Source organism: Moschus berezovskii, chromosome 13 (genome assembly GCF_049115385.1).
Source record: "Moschus berezovskii isolate FMDL1 chromosome 13, NW_MosBer_1.0, whole genome shotgun sequence".
NCBI lineage: Eukaryota > Metazoa > Chordata > Mammalia > Artiodactyla > Moschidae > Moschus > Moschus berezovskii.
Genome location: NC_142472.1, coordinates 66019890 through 66032046, shown reverse-complemented (window position 1 = coordinate 66032046; position 12157 = coordinate 66019890). Strand labels below are relative to the sequence as shown.

Sequence of the window (12157 nt, the reverse complement as noted above, 5' to 3'; positions counted from 1 at the left end):
TCAATATACTATGAAAAATGCACTTATTTGATTCATGAGCTTCCCTGGTGGCTCAGATGGTAAAGCGTCTGCCTCCAATTTGATTCATAGTCTATCTCTATTAGGCTAAAAGCTCTATGAAGGAAGGCTGTTCCAAGCATCTAGAACAATAGGAATTCTATAAAATATTTGAAAAACTGAATAAACATACCTTAGAAAAGGAAATGAGTATGGTTCCTTCTTCAACCAGGCCAGGTTTTTCTGTCTGGGTTTTGGGGGAGTGGGGGAGGGGAACTGTAGCTAAGATGGAGGAAAAGGTTGCTGGCTATTCAGTTCAGTTCAGTCGCTCAGTCGTGTCTGACTCTTTGCGACCCCATGAATCACAGCACACCAGGCCTCCCTGTCCATCACCAACTCCCGGAGTTCACTCAAACTCATGTCCACAGAGTCGGTGATGCCATCCAGCCATCTCATTCTCTGTCGTCCCCTTCTCCTCCCGCCCCCAATCCTTCCCAGCATCAGAGTCTTTTCCAGTGAGTCAACTCATTGCATGAGGTGGCCAAAGTATTGGAGTTTCAGCTTTAGCATCAGTCTTTCCAATGAACACCCAGGATTGAAGCAAGAGTTAACTGCTGAAGTTGTAGTTGAACTTAGTTATGAAAGATCATCAGGAATTTTCCAGACCAAGAAGACGGTGAAGAGTACTCCAAGTAGAAGGAACAGCATGTGCAAGAGCAGAACATTTTGCAAATTTATGGCATGGTCACAAAAGGCCAGAGACCTGGGTATTTTCTCCATACACCAGGGAAGTATGGAGCAGGGAAAGTGAATTGGTGGGTCCAGAGAGGAGGCCTGAGGGCTAGTCAGAACCAATCATGAAAAATGGAGGCAGATTAAACCCTGGTCTCCTAACTCTCTTTCCAATGCTGTATTCACTGCTTTACACAGTTTCACTTTTCAGTCTAAAAGTTATTTTTCTTTTAGATATTGTAGGCTGATAAATTTACCACCCACATTTTCCTTTACAAATAAATATGCGTTCATGATCCAGGACTGTGAGATTTATGGTAGGTGATTATCAAAAAAACGCACACTTTAAAAAGCAAAAAGCTGAAAGGGCTCATGTTTTGAAACAGATCACACAGATTTTTGATTACTTATATGCAAAATACTGAAATAATCAAAACTTCCAAAGAAATGACAGTTGGTGTCTTAGAGATAAAACTCTATAGGAAAAAAGTACCTGTAATATAACACCGTGGGCTATGGAAACAAATGTTAAATTTTGGGGGGACTGAAAAATATCCTCCAAATTTTTTGGTAACTGGCAACTGTTAAATAAACACTGATATTATATTGACTATTATGTATCTGAATTTTTAAATTAGTAATGAAGAATAGGAAACTATGCAGTAAACTGATCATGGACTATAATATCATGTTTTAGTCTTAAAAGTGGTATTTCTTATACTTCAGTTCAGTTCAGTTCAGTCGCTCAGTCGTGTCCAACTCTCCGCAACCCCATGAATCACAGCATGCCAGGCCTCCCTATCCATCACCAACTCCCGGAGTTCACTCAAACTCATGTCCACAGAGTCGGTGATGCCATCCAGCCATCTCATTCTCTGTCGTCCCCTTCTCCTCCCGCCCCCAACCTTTCCCAGCATCAGAGTCTTTTCCAGTGAGTCAACTCGTCGCATGAGGTGGCCAAAGTATTGCAGCTTCAGCTTTAGCATCAGTCCTTCCAATGAACACCCAGGATCGGTCTCCCTTAGAATGGACTGGTTGGATCTCCTTGCAGTCCAAGGGACTCTCAAGAGTCTTCTCCAACACCACAGTTCAAAAGCATCAATTCTTGGGCGATCAGCTTTCTTCACAGTCCAACTCTCACATCCATACATGACCACGGGAAAAACCATAGCCTTGACTAGACGGACCTTTGTTGGCAAAGTAATGTCTCTGCTTTTTAATATATTATCAAGGTTGGTCATAACTTTCTTATACTTCGGTTCTCCTTAACTTGATATGTAAACTGAAGATCCTGTACCTTTCAAACTTCATTAGAATTAAGTATTAATAATATTAAAACTATGCAATGGCAGAACAATTATACGTATATTCAACAAATATTTGACAGCCTACTATGAGCAAAGAATACAATTTGGTTTTAGATTCCAAACACAAGACACAAAAGCAAGTAGCTATTTCTCTTTTCTTAAAATAGCCATGAGGAATACACTGATCTATAGTGTAGACAACAACCATTCAAATGAATCTGCAAATTTACAGTCTTGTTTGGTTTAAGATAAAACAGTTGTGAGAATACACCAAAAGCCCTACGGAAATCAGACCACTCCCACTGACTTGTCTGCACAACTGACTAAAACTTTGTTGAAAGCCTTATCTGATTATATTTGCCTTCCAACAGAGATGTCACTTAGCTTCCTTATACTGTAGTGAACTCAGCCTCCATCTAGCCCTTGGGAGCCTGAACCACTGTAATAAGACCAATTTTCTATGCATTAATATATACATCTGTAGTATTTTTTAATTGCATTTCTTATAATATGTAACAAGAGCCAATAGATAGATGTTCTGTCACTTTGACCTAGCAACTCTACTCCTGGGAACTTATCCAAAAAGAACTAATTCCACAGAAGCAAAAATCTAGATGCAGAAAATCTTTTATTACAAGGCTACCTATAACAGCCAAAATCCAGAAGCAACTTGAATTTCTGTAACCAGAAAATGATTTAGAAAAGTATAATACATCAACAACATGTCCTATTATGTAATCACTTAAAGTCACAACCATGAAAACTGCAGAAACTTCAAAAATATTTTTGATAAACCTGAAATCAAAAGGCAGTAATTTTTACATAGTACTGTGATTATAAAGGTATAAAACCAGATGAGTGTGTGAAAGATTAGATGATAAAGTGGAAAAATGAAAACAACTGTGTTGGGATGGATGAATAACGAGTTTGTTTTACTTATAAAAATGTTTCAAGTTTCGTTTTGCATCAACTTTTCAACTGAAGATTATGCCAGGCAGAATCAAGTCACACCAGGTGGATATGTCCAAATCGATCACACATAAAAGCTGAGTTTTTACAGAATCGACCCGTTTGTGTTTTCTGTGAGCTCCTTACTGTAACTGTCTCTGTAGTATCATCATTTTTACCAGTGTTTTCAACCTGGCAGAGCTGTTTCCAATAGACATGTTGGGGCTCATCTCAAACCTACCAAGTCTGAAACTCTAGAAGTAAGGCCTGGGCATAAACATTTTAATTTATTTCTTATTTTTAAAAATTGAAATATAGTTGCCATGCAATACTATGTTAGTTTCAAATGTACTACATAGGGATTTGATATTTGCATTTATTACAAAATGAGCACCATGGTCAGTCTAGGAACCATCTGTCCTCATACAAGTCATTACAATATTATTGACTATATTCCTTATGTTGAATATCACATGCCCTTGGCTTCTTTATAACTGGAGGTTGCACCTCTTAATCCCCTTAACCTATTTTGCCCATCTCCCACCCCTCTCCCCTCTGGAAACCACCCATTTGTCCTTTGCATCTGTAAGTCTGTTTTCATTTTGCTTTGTTTGTTGAATTGCTTTGTTCTTTAGAGTATTTTAAATCTACCTCCAGGCAATTCTGAGATGCAGCTAGGGTCAGAACCACTGATATCACTATGTAAGAGAACCAGTGACCTGAAAGCCAGCCTTTTGTGAAATTAAAAAACAAAAAAAGCATTTTAAACTACATTTTAAAGAAAAAACAAAAATTATAGTCAATGTTCAAGTGACATTTTCAATTTTCATTCCCTGGGATGTGGGAAAATGTAGCAAATGTGTTCACACAGCTACAACCCAAGGCATGCTTTCCTAGGTCCTCAGAGCACACCAAACCAAAGGATCCTGGAGCCATCCCAGACCAACCCTCAAGGCAGGACCCCTGTGGCCATGGTGACCTTGTAACATGGCAGCAAGAGGCTCTTGGGAATTTCCCAGAAGGCAAATATTTCTTTCTTCATTAAATTTATATGGTGCTCAAAACACTCTACCCGTCCCAGAGTTTTTATTTTGATTTCTAGCAATTTTCAGATACTCAGCTGCTCCCTGCAGGCGCATGAAGCTCTGTTGCCTCCAGCATCCCCTACGGCAGTGTCAGTGGAGAAGGGAGAGCTTTCTGGAGGCACAGGAGGAACAGAGTCCACCACAAATAGTCCTCTCAGTTCTGCCCTAATGATGAGGCCTCTCCATCTACTTCTTCCAAAATGAGCACCTTACAATCCATTCTCCTGTTGGCTAGTGGTTCTTTCCCTTTCTCTTTGATTTATGGGTTCTATGAATGGGCCATTATCTCAGAATATTAGAGTTGGGAGGAACTTGCTCCAATTCTTTTAAGTTGAGAAAGCCAAGGCCCAAAAAGGATAATGATTTGCTCAAGATCACGTAACTTTGATGAGGCAAAGCTGCTTCCCTGTCTTTAAGTCCACTCTTCTTTACTATTATTATTAGGAAACTTCTACAACCAAGCCACAGGCTACAGGGCACGTGCTTGAAGTTGTTCTAGCAGTGGAGACAGTTGGCAGTGATTCATCCACACTCTCTTGCCCAGCCACCCTGTAACAGGTGTGACATATATCTGAGACATCTGCTGTAATGTATTGAAATTGTTCAGATGGGTTATCCTGGGAGGGAAGCTAGGAGAGACTGAACTTCTGACACTGGCCCTGTTAACACACCTCCTAAGAGGAGGTGGTGTTTGAGTAGAAAAGGAGAGGCAAGAATTGTTTGTAAGCCTATGTACGTACCTTCCCTGGTGACTCAGTAAAGAATCTGTCTACAATGCAAGAGACCCGGGTTCAATCCCTGGGTCAGGACAATTCTCTGGAGAAGGAAATGACAACCCACCCACTCCAGTATTCTTGCCTGGAGAATTCCTTGGACAGAGGAGCCTGGTAGGCTATAGTCCATGGGCTACAGTCCAAAGAGTCGGACACGACTGAGTGACTAACACTTTCACTCACTTTCAAGTACCTTAGATTGCATGTCAACCACTCACCATAAAGTCCTGAGCATGAGTTAAATAATAGGATACAGGGCTTTTTCAAAATTTCCATGTTCAGTTCAGTTCAGTCACTCAGTCATGTCCAACTCTTTGCGACCCCATGAATCACAGCACGCCAGGCCTCCCTGTCCATCACCAACTCCCAGAGTTCACTCAAACTCACGTCCATCGAGTCAGTGATGCCATCCAGCCATCTCATTCTCTGTCTTCCCCGTCTCCTCCCACCCCCAATCCCTCCTAGCATCAGACTCTTTTCCAGTGAGTCAACTCGTCGCATGAGGTGGTCAAAGTATTGGAGTTTCAGCTTCAGCATCAGTCCTTCCAATGAACACCCAGGATTGATCTCCTTTAGAATGGACTGGTTGGATCTCCTTGCAGTATAAGGGACTCTCAAGAGTCTTCTCCAACACCACAGTTCAAAAGCATCAATTCTTCAGTGCTCAGCTTTCTTCACAGTCCAACTCTCACATCCATACATGACCACGGGAAAAACCATAGCCTTGACTAGACGGACCTTTGTTGGCAAAGTAATGTCTCTGCTTTTTAATATGCTATCTAGGTTGGTCGTAACTTTCCTTCCAAGGAGTAAGCGTCTTTTAATTTCCTGGCTGCAATCAGCATCTGCAGTTCAAAGTTGAACAGTTCCATACTCAGGCAGTTGCCAAAACATGACTGAGATATAGTCTGTATTACCTGAAAGGATTTAGTATTTGGAATTCTGTATCCTCTTTTGTTAGAGAAAGATTACAGAATGTTACTGCATAGCAGCTGACTTAGCGCCATATTGCTGGACGGCACTGACAGGACAGCCTGAACTGTGTCCTCCCTGAATTCACATGCTGAGGCCATGTGACTGTGCTAGAGACAGGGCTCTGAGGAGATGGTTAAGGTTAAACGGGGTCACCATCTCTGATCCCACACCCACTCCAGGATTCTTGCCTGGGAAATCCCATGGATAGAGGAGCCTGGTGGGCTACAGGCCACGGGGTCGCAAAGAGTCGGACACGACCGAGTGACTTTCACAAGAGACACCAGGGCTCTCTCTCTCTGCCACATGAGAACACAGCAAGTAGGCAGCCATCTGCAAGCCAGGAAGATGTTCTCACCACAACCTCACTCTGCCTGGACTTGCAGCCTCCAGGACTATGGAAAATAAAAGTGTGTTGTATAATCTACGCAGCCTATGATATTTTGTTATGGCAGCCTGAGCAGACTGCGACAGGAACCTCCAAACACCACATGGACTATCTGGGCTCAGTGTTCCAGACTCCCCAGCGTGGGCCCAGGAACACCAGGTGCTCCCTGCCCAGACTGCCAAATGTCCAGCTTTGGTTGGGAGAGTCCAGAATCAGTAACAGTAATCTAAGTTCTGCCACCTTTGCCAGCTGTTCACAAGCAGGGTATTAAGTAACTAGGTACTTTCATATATAAACAAGAAAGCACAACTACACACCAATGAATGCAATCACTCCCAACAAATAGTCACTGAATGTCAACTATGTGTTGGGCACACAGGCATGAGGGATATGGTGGTAATCAGAACAGACGAAACTTCCTGTTCTCAGACAGCTGATCCTCTTTTGGGGGAAGACAGATGATAAATGAAATAAGTAAAATATTAATATATGATGTGCTAGACAATGATAAGAAAAATTAAGCAGTAAGGAGGCTAAGGAATTCACAGTGATTTTCAATAGAGATGTCAGGGGACATCGTCTCACTAAGAAGGTGCCAGAGGAGTAAAGATCTGAAAGAGGTAAAGGAGCAAGCCATGCATATGTCAGCAAAAGAACATTCCAGAATGGTAGAAAGGACTGAGGCATGTTGGCAAACACCAAGATGGGCGGTGTGGCAGAGAGATGAACTGGGGTGAGAGAGATGGTATACAGATCATGCAGAGCTTGTCAACCAATCCATTAACTTCGCACTCCACTCTGAGCAGAGCAGCAGTACGACCTGCTTTACATTCTACCAGAATCTCTCAGGCTGCTGGGCTGGCAAAGCTGCTGTGGAGTAAAAGCTTGGAACATATGCTCTACCGGCCTCCTAGGGCTGTTGTAACCAGTTACCACACATTGTTGGTTTAAAACAGAAGTAAAGTATTCTCTCACATTTCTGGAAGCTGCTGCTGCTGCTAAGTCATGTCAGTCGTGTCCGACTCTGTGCGACCCCATAGACGGGCAGCCCACCAGGCTCCCCCGTCCCTGGGACTCTCCAGGCAAGAAAGAACACTGGAGTGGGTTGCCATTTCCTTCTCCAATGCAGGAAAGTGAAAGTGAAGTCGCTCAGTCATGTCCGACTCTGTGCGACCCCATAGATGGGCAGCCCACCAGGCTCCCCCGTCCCTGGGATTCTCCAGGCAAGAACATTGGAATGGGCCACCATTTCCCTCTCCAATGCAGGAAAGTGAAAGTGAAGTCGCTCAGTCGTGTCCGACTCTCCGCGACCCCATGGACTGCAGGCCACCAGGCTCCTCCGTCCATGGGATTCTCCAGGCAAGAGTACTGGAGTGGGGTGCCATTGCCTTCTGGAAGCTGCTGCTGCTGCTAAGTCACTTCAATCGTGTCTGACTCTGTGCAACCCCACAGACGGCAGCCCACCAGGCGCCTCTGTCCCCGGGATTCTCTAGGCAAGAACACTGGAGTGGGTTGCCATTTCCTTCTCCAATGCATGAAAGTGAAAAGTGAAAGTGAAGTCGCTCAGTCGTGTCCGACCCTCAGTGACCCCAAGGACTGCAGGCTTCCAGGCTTCTCTGTCCATGGGATTTTCCAGGCAAGAGTACTGGAGTGGGGTGCCATTGCCTTCTGGAAGCTAGAGACCTGAAATCAAGGTGTCAACACCACTGGTTTCTTCTGGAACCTCTGATGGAGAATCTGACCCATGCGTCTCTCTCAGCTTCTGGTGGTGGCAGCAAGCCCTGGGGTTCCTTGGCTTGTAGCCACATCACCCCAATCTCTGCCTGCATCTTCATATGACCTTTTCCCCCATGTGCGTTTCAGTGTCTGAATCCAAATCTCCCTCTCCTTTCTCTTATAAATACTCTAGCCATCGGATGTAGGGCCCAGCCTAATCCAGTATGACCTCATCTTAACTAAATCAATCTGCAAAGACCTTGTTTCCAAATGAGGTCACACTGACAGCTTCTGTATGGGCATGAACTGGAGAAGATATTATATGACTCACTACACATACCTGACATTAAATACTTCATTTAGGCTTATAATCTGAGAAAAACCAGCCTTTAAAAAAAAAATCAATGCTAAATTTAGATCCCACTGTTTATAGGAAGGAAAACATCATGTGAAATACTGGTAGATCCTTCCATAAGATGGAACTGACTGAAAACAAATTATAAATAAAAATGCCAAACAAAGTCCAGGTCTGAGGAACTAATCTGTTGGTTTTCTTTTTTTCTTTTCCTAAGTAATAGTACGGAGAAGGCGATGGCACCCCATTCCAGTACTCTTGCCTGGAAAATCCCATGGGTGGAGGAGCCTGGTAGGCTGCAGTCCATGGGGTCGTGAAGAGTCGGACACGACTGACCAACTTCACTTTCACGCATTGGAGAAGGAAATGGCAACCCACTCCAGTGTTCTTGCCTGGAGAATCCCAGGGACAGGGGAGCCTGGTGGGCTGCCATCTATGGGGTCGCACAGAGTCGGACACGACTGAAGCGAATTAGCAGCAGCAGCAGCAAGTAATAGTAAACTTATATGACCATGCACATATGAAAAGAAAACCAAAAAAGGCTTTCCACAAAATTACTTCCAGTAATCACATTTTTAGCCCTGGCTCTGGGAATGAATGACCCTGACGCTGGCAGCAGGGTCAGCAGATCTGTACTCAGGTCTCAAAGATAAAGGTAGGGATGTTGCTGTTGTTGCTGTTTAGTTGCCAAGTTGTATCTATTTGTGACCCCGGGGACCATACATAGCCTGCCGGGCTCCTCTGTCCATGGGACTCTCCAGGCAAGTGTACTGGAGTGGGTGGCATTCCCTTCTCCAGGGCATCTTCCTGACCCAGGGAACGAACCTGGGGCTACCGCATTGCTGGCAAATTCTTTACTGATTGAGCCACCAGGAAGCCCAAAGGTAGGGTAGGGGTTGCCAATCCTTTCCTGGTGACTTTAAAAAAATTTTTTTAAGTTTTTATTTACTTATTTATTGATTTGGCTGCACCTGGTCTTAGTTAGAGTGTGCAAACTCTTAGTTTTGGCACGTGGAATCTAGTTCTCTGACTAGGAATCAAACCCAGGTGCCCTGAGTTGGGAGCATGGCATCTTAGCCATTGGATCATCAAGAAAGTCCCTCCTAGTGACTTTTTAAAAAGGGACATGTTTGTGTCCCAGGAAACAAAAATGTGGGATAAATTCAACCTCTGTAAATAAAAATAATCAAACTCTTAAGTACCACATCTCTTCCCCAGGCGCATCCATTTGCCACCCTGCTCCACAAGGCCTTTGGAACCCAGTTCACTGAGGTTCAGGAAAAAATCCCAGGAGCGAAGGTCAGCAAGGGCATCATGGTGCTTTGCCTCCTTTACCTGCCCGGTTTCCTGCAGCCAGCTGGGCTTCTCAGATGGCCTGGTCTCAGCACATTTTTACAGGGCTGAGTCCACCTCAGAATAAAGTCATGGAATGCTTCTGGAGAAGCTATTCAGCACTGGAAGCTGCTTCGAGCCACGAGCTAGTGATGTCTGGTGATCACAGGAACTCCCTCTCTCTTTTGTGTATTTCAGTCTTTTACACACACACACACTTCACACAGTCCTTAATGAATCGCCTCTTCTATACGCCACCCCCAACTCTTCTGGTCTAGCTTGTCCTTTTTTCCATACCCTCTCCCCACACATGAGCATTCGGTAGCAGCACACCGCCCCCCCGCGACCCCGCCGCCGCCAGCCCCTACCCTTCCTGGGCACCTGCACCGCCGGCCCTTCCACTCAGGCGGAATGCTGTCCACCTGACACAATCCCGCCCCTGCCCATCCTGTGTGGCACACGGAGCGGTAGCCGGACCACACCTCAAATCAAACTGCCTCCAACATGGGCTCCACACACAATTCTAGGCCTATTTGGGGGAGGGGCACCTGCCAAAGCCTCCACCTGTGAAGACAGACCTCTGCTGCTTCTCTCCACAGACAACCCACTGCCCCCAGAGCCCATACTTCTGGTATTTCAATACTAAGGCTAGACGGGAGCACAGAAGTGTGAAAGCCCAAACATCAGAGAGGTAACCAGTTTCACTGAAAAGAAAAAAATTTTTTGGCATACCTTTTCATTAAGATTCAGCTTCTTTTGACGAAATATCAGTTAATTCCCACCTTTTTTTTTTTAATTCTCCTGGGTCTCACAGCCATTTTCACGTTTTCCTGAGTGCTCCCCGCCGCCGGAGAGAAGCTCGGCCTGCAAAACGCAGATCTGAGGCGCTGAAGAAAAACAAGAGGCGCGGGAAGAAAGACCCTCTGCCCAAGCCGAAGAGGGGCCTGGCCTGGCCACAAGAGGGACGGGAGGCTCACAGAAGGCGATGTGCTCCCAGAGCTCAGCTGACTGAGAAACAGGCGTCGAGAAGAGCCACGAGGGCAGCGGCACTAACTTCCTATATTTCGGCCAGAGGAAAATGCTCTCTCGCATCACAGGACTTTAAAATCCGGCTGAGCGCCCCCAGTGCAGAAAAGGTCTGCTGGGAACCCCCTTTCCAGGCGCCAGGTAGGAGAAGCGCATGCGCGAACATGTCACGTGGTGTGCCTCAGCCGGGTTAGCCCCAGAAGCGGAAGTGGTTCTAGAGGCCTCTGGGGAGCTAGAACTTTGAAGCAGAGAAGTCTGAATATGTTTTTCTTTAGTATGCCTCAGACTCAGTTCAGTTCAGTCGCTCAGTCGTGTCCGACTCTCCGCGACCCCATGAATCACAGCATGCCAGGCCTCCCTGTCCATCACCAACTCCCGGAGTTCACTCAAACTCATGTCCACAGAGTCGGTGATGCCATCCAGCCATCTCATTCTCTGTCGTCCCCTTCTCCTCCTGCCCCCAACCTTTCCCAGCATCAGAGTCTTTTCCAGTGAGTCAACTCGTCGCATGAGGTGGCCAAAGTATTGCAGTTTCAGCTTTAGCATCAGTCCCTCCAATGAACATCCAGGATTGATCTCCTTTAGAATGGACTGGTTGGATCTTCTTGCAGTATAAGGGACTCTCAAGAGTCTTCTCCAACACCACAGTTCAAAATCATCGATTCTTCGGCGATCAGCTTTCTTCACAGTCCAACTCTCACATCCATACATGACCACGGGAAAAACCATAGCCTTGACCAGACGGACCTTGGTTGGCAAAGTAATGTCTCTGCTTTTTAATATACTATCTAGGTTGGTCATAACTTTCCTTCCAAGGAGCAAGCGTCTTTTAATTTCATGGCTGCAATCAGCATCTGCAGTGATTTTGGAGCCCAAAAAAATAGTCTGACACTGTTTCCACTGTTTCCCCATCTATTTCCCATGAAGTGAGGGGACCAGATGCCATGATCTTTGTTTTCTGAATGTTGAGCTTCAAGCCAACCTTTTCACTTTCCTCTTTCACTTTCATCAAGAGGCTTTTGAGTTCCTCTTCACTTTCTGCCATAAGGGTGGTGTCATCTGCATATCTGAGGTTACTGATATTTCTCCCGGCAATCTTGATTCCAGCTTGTGCTTCTTCCAGCCCAGCGTTCCTCATGATGTACTCTGCATATAAGTTAAATAAGCAAGGTAACAATATACAACCTTGACGTACACCTTTTCCTATTTGGAACCACTAGGGGCCAGTTATTTGGAGCGCACTTAGAATTTAGGATGCGGTCACAGAGAAACTGCCTTAGTTTGCAGTGAGTCCTTCTCAAGAAGAAATTTATTAAATGGTTAGGTCAGAACTGTGCTGAATCAAAAAGACTTGGGACGATTTGTTCATGAAATACAATGTGTTGGCTTTAACTGGGTTCTGGTTGGCACTAGTCAACTGCAAAAGACATTTTGAGAAGCATCATATGTTAACATAAACTGAAAACTAGATTTTCTTGGGGAATAATTATTAGTTTTGTTAGGTAACTGGGGAAGGGTCGAAGAAG

At 44.9% G+C, this 12157-nt stretch overlaps 1 long non-coding RNA gene across 1 annotated transcript in view; it reads right to left on the bottom strand.

The window, feature by feature from the left end:
• LOC148775859 (uncharacterized) overlaps positions 1-12157 on the bottom strand; it is a 125984-nt gene that overhangs the window by 15794 nt on the left and 98033 nt on the right. The window contains exon 5 of the long non-coding RNA XR_016038900.1: positions 10338-11777. This is a non-coding gene — a long non-coding RNA (uncharacterized LOC148775859). The remainder of the gene's footprint in view (positions 1-10337; positions 11778-12157) is intronic.